This window comes from Coffea arabica, chromosome 2e, assembly GCF_036785885.1.
Source record: "Coffea arabica cultivar ET-39 chromosome 2e, Coffea Arabica ET-39 HiFi, whole genome shotgun sequence".
Classification (NCBI taxonomy): domain Eukaryota; kingdom Viridiplantae; phylum Streptophyta; class Magnoliopsida; order Gentianales; family Rubiaceae; genus Coffea; species Coffea arabica.
In genome coordinates, this window is record NC_092313.1 from 50,469,252 (window position 1) to 50,479,015 (window position 9,764).

Genomic DNA, 9,764 nt, shown 5'->3' on the forward strand with positions numbered 1-9,764 from the left:
AATGCAAACAAATCCCTTCGAAGTTCGGACAGCACTTCCCCTGAATTTGCTAACTTTTCCAGCCATCATGGCTTCATTATTTCCTCAGCCAGTCCCAAAGTCACACGAAATATAAATTCTTCACAACGGCCGGTCAATAGGCTCCCAATAGTACAAGTACAATTCAAGCTCTAAAATATTCCAATAAACACAATAAGACTCGATTACAAGTCATAAACCAATTCCAAATACCACCAAAATAGGGCTCCATAAGAATGTATAAGCACTAGAGTAAACCAGGAAAAATCTGGAAATGATTTAGCTTTAACCCTGAAAAAAATAGTTTTTGACGTCATTTTGCGGTAATGGTACCAAAGGCGCTACGATTATCGGATGAAGGTGAAAGATACACCGTTTCGAATCTAAGAGATAGGGCTACAATATTTCAGAAGGTCACTCAACCCAGTTTCGAGTGTAACCAGGTCAAAAATGCAAGATACTACACCAGAACCGCAAAAACAGATTCACAGAATGCATTCTAGCGGAAACATCATAAATCAGGCTACCTAAGTCCAAATCCAGAAATTCCAAAACCAGATGAAAGCTAAGAAACAGGTATACATTTCATCAGAAGACCTCAACAACCAATTCGGAAGCAATTCCAGCCAAAACAACCAATTACAGGCGCAATTCTTAAATTCGGGTAAAACCAGGACAGCAAGGGTAATTTCGACTTTTCTCATTCTACACTACTCCGATTGACCTGAAATTTTGTAGGAAACTCTATAATGTCATTACCTACAACTTTTATGTTTTAATCCAAGGCCAATTCGGCATCTAACTAGGAGCTATAAATTCGGGCAGAATGTATTCATCATAACACTTTCCAAAATTTCTTCCAAAACAGAAATTGGTTGCAATTAACCACTTTTCCCACCTCCTAGAGTCATTATATACCATTTCCAATCATCATAGATAGCCACACAATCATGCTCATATTAAAACAGAAAAATCCCCAAAAATAATAAAACTTCATCACTTCAACCACAAATCAAGAAATAATCCATAAACTTGCATCTCATACTACCACTAATCATGATTTAAGCATCAATTAAGGGAGGAGGGTGGTTCTTCACAACTTACCTTAGAAACAAGAGAGAGGGAGCAATAGGTTCTCTTAGCTTTCCAAATAACTCCCCAAATCAACTCACAAACACTAAGTGAAGAGGTTTTATGGAGAGATTGCAAGATTAAATGGTTAGATTGTTGAACTTGAGCAAGATTGAAGCCAAAAATTGAAGAGTTTTCTTTCTTTTCTTGCCTTGAAGAAGTCGGCCAAGAGGAAGACAAAAATGAGGAATTTTGGTGAATTTTTAGTTATTTAAGTCAATTGGTAAGACATGGAATAGTAGTCAAATGGTCCACCCAATAGCCAAGTGACACTTGTCACTTAATTTAATGCTTGCCTAACTTTTGTCTCTCTCATACCAATCCACTTAGCATCCTCTACTTATCTCTTAACACCCGATAAATTAAATCCAGTATCCAAAACTTAACCTAGTTGGCCGAATTTTTCCGAACTTTTCGCACTAGTGGGTCCCACGTCCGGTATATGCTCTTAATTTCTCAAAAACTATCCGATACTAGAAAAATCATCCAAAAATTATATTTACTCATAAAAATTATTTTCCCAATTTCTCACATCAATAAAATGTGGAAAAACGTGCAATTATAAAAAAAAATAATACCGAGTACTTTAAAACAAAATTACAGGCTCTCACACTTATACTTTTCGGGGCGTCACAGAGAGACAATCCGTCACTAGACCCCCAATGTTTAATGGATCAAATTATGTGAGTTGGAAGGAAAGAATGATCATTTTCTTGCAATCTATTGATATCGAGCTATGGTTCATTGTCAATGAAGATCCATATGATGCCTCTATAATAGATGAAGTCACTCATAGACCGAAATCAAAAACTAGAAATGAGTTGACTGGTGAAGACATAACTCACCTTACCTTGAATGCTAAAGCTATGAATGGTTGTATAGTGCCTTAGATTCAAATGAATCCATTAGGGTCAAAGGGTGTAAGTCCGCTTAAGAAATCTAGGACAAACTTAGAGAAATCCATGAAGGGAGTGAGAATGTGAGAGAACAAAAGAAGTCTATTCTAGTTACCAAGTATGAATCGTTCAAGATAGAACCTCATGAAAATATTGATAAGATGTATTGTAGATTCAATGACCTCATTAAGGACTTAGATGTGCTGGAAAAGGAATACTCTCTCGGTGAGAAAAACAGAAAAATTCTGAATGCTTTATCCAAGGATTGGGAGAGTAAAGTGACTGCCATTGAAGAAACTAGAGATCTAAATTCCTTGCCTACTGAATCTCTTATAAATTCTCTAACCTCTTATGAGTTGAAACTTAAGTCCAAAGTGCAAGAGGAAGAGGATGCAAAAGTAAGAAGGAACATTGCTCTAAAGGCATCTCAAGATGAAAATGATTCTGCCTCCCTAGATGGATAAGATGCGGAAGTTGATGACAGTGATCTAGCTCTCATCACAAAAAGATTCAAGAGAATCCTCAACAAACGAAGGTTCATAAAACGAGGAAACAACAACTCATTCCCAAATCAGTTCAGTAATGCAAGAAACAAAAGGAAGCAAGAGTTCAATAAAAAGCAAACTGATAAATGCTTTGAATGCGGCCAACCTGGACACTACGTGAGTGAGTGTCCAATGAAGAAAAAGAAGGAAGGAAAGGTTGAACGAAAACCAAAATTCAACAACTTTCAAATTATATGGAATGATTGCAACTCAGAAGGTGAAGTCGAAGAAGAAGAGGAATCTGCCCAAATAGCTTTCATGGCCATTGGTGATGATGAGATAACTACATGTAACTCTTCACTTGATAGTGATGATGAATCTGATGATGATGTTAATTCATTTATGGAGAGACTGCATAATAGTTTGAAAGAATTCTATGTTAGAAACAAGGAACTAAAACAAAAGATAAATTTTCTTATTCAAGACAATGCAAACCTTTTTCGTCAAAACAAAAATCTGAAAGTTGAAAATGATAACCTGAAAAGAATTGAGACTGATTTGCATATTGAACTGGATAGAAAAACAAAGTTTTGTGAATTGTTCAAAAAGGAACAGGGAAACTTGAAAAGGAGAATGGATGACCTTAATGATTTGGTTCAACACAAGAAACTAAACTGGTTTCAAAGGAATGAACCAAAACCTCTTTTTGGCATGCATGAAAAAAGATTGAACTCCAATGCACACGAATTTACCATTTACAAGAGAAAACAAATCAGATTTGTTAAACCTGTCTATGCAAGTAATTCACTAACTATGTGCAGCTTTTATTGTCAAATTGGTCACATGATGAGTAACCGCTATGTTAAAACAATGAGAAATGGCATGAAATGCATGTGGATAATTAGACATAATGCTAACTCTCAAGGACCCAAAAGGTAAAGGGTACCATATATTATCTTGTGAACTCTTGTGTAGGCGAATTTGATGAATATTGTTAAGGAATCAAAATGGTTCATAGATAGTGGATGTTCAAGGCATATGACTGGTGATCTATCACAATTCATCAAGGTTAAACCAAAATCAAGCGGAAAGGTAGCTTTTGGAGATAATAATGTCACGGCCCCACCTCACCCTAGGGTGTACCCTAGGGTTTAGCGAGTCGCCTGCCCAACTCTCGCCAGGACTCACTCACTCATAACTCAAGAAAAATAACGTACATCCATAGAAAATGCATAACACATCCACTTCAACTTCATATATACATTGATGCTCAAATCCAGATACAAAACTTCTACACACCAAAATACTTCAAAGTGTTTACAATTCGAGTACAATCAACCCTAGTCGGGTACTAGCGTGAGTACAAATTCAAAATTCAAAACAACTAGACTACGCTAGTCTGTACACGTCTCACGCCTCGTTCGTACCCCCTGTAAGGAAAACAAATGACATGGAGTAAGTCCCAAAGACAACCAAGAGGGGGGGTGAATTGGGTTATTCAAAATCTTAATCAGATTTAGGCAATTTTTGCTAAATGAAAATTTCCTTCTTTTCTAGTAATGATCAACCAAGTAGATTAGAAGACAAGAGCAATATTGATCAGAAACACAAGTATAGACAAGCAATGAGAATTTTATTAAACAGAAAGGTAAATTGGGGAATCAAACCAAGTGTCTACCAAGCTATCCTCAAACTTGAAGACCACACACTAGGAAGAGCAACTTCTCTTTGATGGAAGACGATCAACTAGATGTACAATGGAGGGAGCACTTCCACCTTGCCCTAAGCCTCACTTAGTCAAGCTAAGAAGTTTTACAATCACTCAGAAAACCCTCAACAAAGCTACACTAAAGATCCTTTCAATCACAAAATAAATGCTCACCAGAAATTCACACCACTTTAAAACAAATCTGCTTTGGAGACTATTTTCTAGCTAAAATATCTCTTGAGATCTTGTAAACAAAGTGTGCAAAAGTCCTCCCTTCGTTCAGAACAGTTTGTTTTTAAAGGGGAACAGAAATGAGCTTCATTAAAGCTTCCAACGGATAGAAGGCAGATGAAGGGTCAGCTAGCCGTTGGGGCTTTCGGACGTCCGACGATCAAATCATCGTCCGAACCAATCGTCCGAAAATAGCCAAGTTGAAGTTCGGACGTCCGATGAGATTTTTGTCGTCCGACAGCACAGCGTCCGATCGTAGGCCGAGAGCTAGCAAGTTATCTTGGAATTTTTCGGACGTCCGATCTGGTTGATATGCGTCCGAGGTGTGCGTCCGATCCTTCCGGACGTCCGACAGTTTCCTTTCGGCCGTCCGACCTGATTGTCCTGTTTTTGCTTCTCATTTTGGTTGTCTTGCATTTCATGACATATTTGAACCTGATTCTTGGATAGACAAAAACACTTGTATTTGAAGGAGGTTAGATAAACATTTCAAAGTACCAAGAATGACAAACTAGACATACTTAAAAGACAGTATCTTTGATCGGAACAAAACAATGACTAAATTCATTTATATTATTTCAATCTTGTTTGCCACATCCAAAGCATCGTAGACTGGAGTCAATCAAACATATGCTTTCCTTGTTCCATCAGGCCTGATCAATCTTGGTCAGTATAAACGAACTTTTGTGATCATCAAAACCAAGAATAACATTCTCCCCCTTTTTGATGATGACAAAACAAAAGTTTGAAATGAAATTTTATGATTGCAATGAAAACTCCCCCTTTCAAAATAGACAAGAACTCCCCCTGTCTTAGTGAATCACAAAATTTGAAAATTTTGAAAAACTCCCCCTCACAAGGCTGCCCATCCGAGTTAAACAATTAAGCATATCAGCCAATCCAAATTTAAACAATCAATCCAACATATCCTAACATCACCAATCATCAATCATGCCAACATCACCAATTATCAATCATCACTCAATCCAATCATTTGATACCATATCTCCCCCTTTTTGTCATCACAAACGGGCAACCAATCACATCAACATATCCACAAATTCACAAATTTAGACAAGTTCACACATCAAAACTTAGACCATCAATCAGAATAGACAATCCACAAATTCATTACATTCACATAAGCAGAATAGACAATCATTCATCAAAATATTCAGACATCCATCAAAACAGTACTTAAACATCCAAAACGAAACTTAAAATATCCATTACATTACATATTCATTGTTGAATACCACGAAAACATAAAAGAGACAAACAAAATGCAAATGTCCTAAATGATGAACTAAGTGGATCCAGGTGTCCTCCGAGAGAGCTGATATTGATCAAGATCCTCCTCTTCAGTTTCTTCATCATCTTCAGCAGCCTCTTCAACTGGTGCCTTGCCTTTATCTGATGTAGAGGTGCCATGAGGAGTCACAGGGGTTGAAGAACCAGGATCCGGAATTGATGAACTTGGATCAGTGGGGTGTGACTCTTTGTCATGGGAAACTTCCTCAACAACAGGGGGGGAAAACAGGAGGTTCTTTTTGTCTAGGAAGGCAGTTTGTTGCTCAGAGGACATAGTGAGCATTAGACCATGTTCTAGAAGAAGAACATGCTGTTTGAGTTCACGAAGGAGCTCAATTACTTCATCACTGGAAGAGGAAGATGCCTTAGAGGCAGATTTCCTAGGATGAATGGGAGTGAGTGGAATAGATGAAGGATCATGTGCAGCCTTAGACCTAAGTTCACTAGAAGATGCACCCTTATAAGCCCACAGATTATCTTTGAAAACAAGATTTTTCCTTTCAAAATACCCTTTTGTAAAGGCATAAGAAGATGCTTCTTTAGGACAAACACCTAGAATAGGGACTTTGTAAAACTCAAAAATCTTTTGAAGAAACTTTCCATAAGATAATTTTCTGCGAGAATCAGTGGCATAGCGAAGTAAGAACTTGCACATGACAAAACCAAAATCAATACGAATTTTTTCTTGAAAACAATAAAAGAGGTACAACTCCATTTTGTTTGCATCAGTTCTATGGCCATCAGTAGGCACAAGCAGGTTTGAAATGATAGAAAAAGCAATTAAATTCACAGGGGCCAGATCATTCAATTTAGCATCAGCAGGTGAGGAAAAACTTCTTTTGAAATAGGTTAACATTTTTGTCCCATCAAAATGATTTGCCACAGTCGGGAGCTCTTCATAGGAAAAGAAATTAGCAATCTTATCTTTGCATAAACGTTCAATGGTAGTATTTAAAATGGAGTTCACAATTTCAGAGTCAAAGATTAAGTCTACCCCATTAACCCTGGAAAATATTTCAGTTGGGTCAGAACCTTTCCTTAGATTGGCAAAAAATTGATGCAACATATCAGGATAGTAGACATTTGGCATAGAAATAAGATGTGACCATTTCTGGAAAGCAAATAGACTCAGAATGGATTCTAAACCTATGGAGCGAAATTCAGAGGGGTTTACAGTTCTTTGAGGGATGACACCCTTCTGGGATATCCAGGAGTATTTGTCTTTCGCAGCATCATCAAAGAATGTAGGAGGAGGGGCTGATTTTGGAGGCGGTTGAGAAGATGTCCCCTGTCCAGATTCAGGCTGAGAGGAGGGTTGTGGTGTAGGCCGTGACATTTGACCCTTGATAGCTCCTCTTTTGAAGCATTTGGATGTCCGTTTGACAGTGGGAAGACTCTCATCCTCATCCCTGAGTGGATGCTTGCGTCCGGCAGTAACTTTTCCTCCCCTTAGATTCACCATTGTGCGAAATGTGTGGAATGAGGGATGCAAATGATGCACACAGCAGTAGGGAAGTGAATCGCACAGAAATTTTGGGACACAAAGTCCTTGAACAAGATTTGACAGAGCGGTTATGAGAAAGTAGGGTTTTGAGGGAAATTTGGGAATTTACGAAATGTTTTGCGATTCGATGAAATAATTAGGAGAAATGAATCGCAATCAATCAGGAAAAGTTTTGTTTGAGTCAATTTGGGAATGAGAGCTTCAGAATGGTATGAATTTGAGAGTGAGAAATGAGAGGGTTTTCGTCCGAGAGGAAATAGAAAAGAAGAGTTTGAAGCAAATGAGGGAGAAAGTTAATTTAAAAAGTGAGCCGTTGCACTGTCGGACGGCCGAACGAAGTTGTGCGTCCGACAGTTGCGTCCGAACAGGCGCAATTCTGGAAAATGGCTGAAGAACATCATCGGACGTCCGTTCATCTTCTTTCGGACGTCCGAAGACTTTGAGAAATTTTAGGATGATTTTTCGATTATTCCTAATTTTGATCTTAGATGAATGAACTGATCTAATGGCAGAGCTTTGGTAAAAATATCAGCAAATTGATCTTTAGAACAAACATAATTTACACATATGTCACCTTTTTGAACAAGATCACGAATAAAGTGATGCTTTATATCTATGTGCTTTGTCCTAGAATGATGAATAGGATTTTTGGTCAAATTTATAGCACTAGTATTATCACAGAATACAGGCATGCAGTCATACAACAATCCAAAATCATTCAAAGTGTGCTTCATCCATAAAAGTTGAGCACAACATGCACTAGCGGCAATATATTCCGCTTCGGTTGTAGACAAAGATATTGCATTTTGCTTTTTGCTAAACCAAGAGACTAAACAATTTCCAAGAAAATGACAAGTTCCACTAGTACTCTTTCTATCCACACGACAACCTCCAAAATCAGCATCCGAATAACCGTATAGTGCAAACTCATTAGATCTAGCATACCAAAGACCATAGTCTAATGTACCTTTCAAATACCTAAAAATTCTTTTTACAGCATTCAAATGTGATTCTTTTGGACAAGATTGAAATCTAGCACACAAGCAAACAGCAAACATAATATCAGGTCTACTTGCGGTTAAATAGAGTAGGCTTCCGATCATACCTCTATATTGCTTTTCATCCACATGATTACCTTCTTCATCTTTGTCAAGCTTTGTAGAAGTGCACATTGGAGTTCCAACTTGCTTTGAGTCCTCCATGCCAAACCTTTTCAGCAACTCCTTGGTATATTTTGCTTGATTTATAAAAATTCCCTCAAGAGCTTGATGTATTTGAAGTCCAAGGAAGAAATTTAATTCTCCCATCATACTCATTTCAAATTCACTTTGCATAGTGGTGGAAAAATCCTTGCATAGATACTCATTAGTAGCACCAAAAATAATATCATCAACATATATTTGCACAATAAGAAGGTCATTCAACACTAGCTTAGTAAAAAGTGTGGTGTCCACAACACCCCTTTTGAAACCATTTTCAATCAAAAAACCACTTAGTCTTTCATACCAAGCTCTTGGAGCTTGTTTTAGACCATATAAAGCTTTAGATAGTTTAAACACATGACTTGGAAATTTTGTATTTTCAAAACCGGGGGGTTGATCCACATATACTTCTTGATCAATAAAACCATTTAAAAAGGCACTTTTAACATCCATTTGAAACAATTTGAAGCCTTTAAAGCATGCAAAAGCAAGAAGCATTCTAATAGATTCTAATCTTGCTACGGGAGCAAATGTTTCATCAAAATCAATTCTTTCTTCTTGTGCATATCCTTTAGCAACTAATCTGGCTTTATTTCTTACAACAACACCTTTATCATCTAACTTATTTCTAAAAATCCACTTTGTGCCAATGATAGGTTGATTTTGAGGTCTATCAACAAGTGTCCAAACTTCATTCCTCTCAAATTGATTAAGTTCCTCTTGCATTGCCAAAATCCAGTTTTCATCCTTTAAAGCATCATTGACATTTTTGGGTTCAAAAAGAGACACTAAAGCAAAATTGTCAATCAATTTTCTAGATGAGGAACGAGTGTTTACCTTCTCGGATGGATCACCAATTATAAGCTCTTTTGGATGATTTTGGCTGAATTTCCAAGCCTTGGGAAGATCTTTGAGTGGATCATCATTTTTGTCTTCATCTTCCTCTTCTTGATCATTATGAACTTCATTTTCCATTTCAGTTGCTGCTGGTTTAGAACTTCCTTCATTTCCAATTGACAGCTTTTCCATTCCTGCTCGAACACCTACATCATCATCCTCACACGGACTTTTGGAATTATCATCATTGGTTTCATCAAATGTTATATGTATAGCTTCTTCAATCACAAGAGTCCTTCTATTAAAAACTCTATATCCTCTTTTATTCTCACAATACCCCAAAAATATTCCTTCATCAGATTTTTTATCAAACTTACCAAGATGTTCCTTTAGATTCAAAATAAAACATTTACAACCAAATACTTTGAAATAACCAACTGT